Raw genomic sequence first — 1342 nt, 5'->3', positions numbered from 1 at the left:
CGAACCTAATTTGTTTGAAAATAAAATGAATTAGTTTTGTAGCAACATTGACAACTGTCTAATGGAATACTATGAATGCATTTAAAAATGAGATTTCAGTTGCTAATGCAAAATATTTGCATTCCATGAAGTGCACCTGGCATAAATTTTCCCCGGTCATTTTAATGAATGTTAGGCAGCAGTAAACTGAATTTAATTTTTCGAAAAATGTGAAAAATGATATTGATTGAAGGAAGAGTGCCGTGTGGAGTTAATGGCCAGGGTTGTTTTTTAATCCAATTCAATCAAATCAAGTCCAATTCAGAGTCTCAACAAGTGAGACATTCCTGATCCAAGCTGACAATAGTAAGAAGTTTAACAACATCAGGTTAAAGCCCAACAGGTTTATTTGGTAGCAAAAGCCACACAAGCTTTTGGAGCATTAAGCTCCTTCTTCAGGTGAGTGGGAATTCTATTCATAAACGGCATATAAAGACACAAACTCAATTTACAGAATAATGGTTGGAATGCGAATACTTACAGCTAATCAAGTCTTAAAGGTAAAAACAATGTGAGTGGAGAGAGCATTAAGACAGGTTAAAGAGATGTGTATTGTCTCCAGACAGGACAGCCAGTGAGACTCTGCAAGTCCAGGCAAGCTGTGGGGATTCCAGATAGTGTGACATGAACCCAATATCCCGGTTGAGGCCGTCCTCATGTGTGCGGAACTTGGCTATCAGTTTCTGCTCAGCGACTCTGCGCCGTTGTGTGTCGTGAAGGCCGCCTTGGAGAACGCTTACCCGCATATCAGAGGCCGAATGCCCGTGATTAGGCCCGTGATCAAGCTGACAAGACAGGGCTCTCACCTCCTGTCTCGGGCTTGATCTACATGATCCAAGCTGATTGGAGTAGACATTGCACCTCCTCCAAAACTTGATCTCATTTGCAGCTTAGCCAAAAGGCCGAGATGCTGCTTTTAAAAATTGCTTCAAATGAAGCTAAAATGTAACCTAATGACTTCAGCCAAGTACAGCATGTCGATACTACACTTGATCTTAGACAATTAAGAACAGAGACTACACTTGATCTTAGCCAAAAGGCCGAGTTAACAGCCAGGATTTTGTGGTAGCAACGACAGCGAAACATTGCTTACCATCATTACTGCTCGGAAACTGATAAGAACTTCTGAAGACCGCACATACACAGTTAAGAACTCCAGATGTTTCTGTCGGTTACTGTATGCTTCTCCAGAGGTTTCACATTTGAAGTCCCCTCAGACTACAATCTATTAGAAATCACCGAAGTGATGAGAGCTTGCTTTGTTGTCCTGTAAAACACTTTAAAAACACGACACCTTGTTGAA

General features: G+C 41.2%; 1 pseudogene; it reads right to left on the bottom strand.

Moving 5' to 3' along the window:
• Positions 1 to 868: 868 nt before the first annotated feature.
• LOC144502183 (U2 spliceosomal RNA) lies at positions 869 to 1088 on the bottom strand (annotated as a pseudogene).
• Between the last annotated feature and the right edge of the window lie 254 nt (positions 1089 to 1342).

Source organism: Mustelus asterias, chromosome 12 (genome assembly GCF_964213995.1).
Source record: "Mustelus asterias chromosome 12, sMusAst1.hap1.1, whole genome shotgun sequence".
NCBI classification, from domain to species: domain Eukaryota; kingdom Metazoa; phylum Chordata; class Chondrichthyes; order Carcharhiniformes; family Triakidae; genus Mustelus; species Mustelus asterias.
This window is presented reverse-complemented; position numbering and strand designations above follow the sequence as displayed.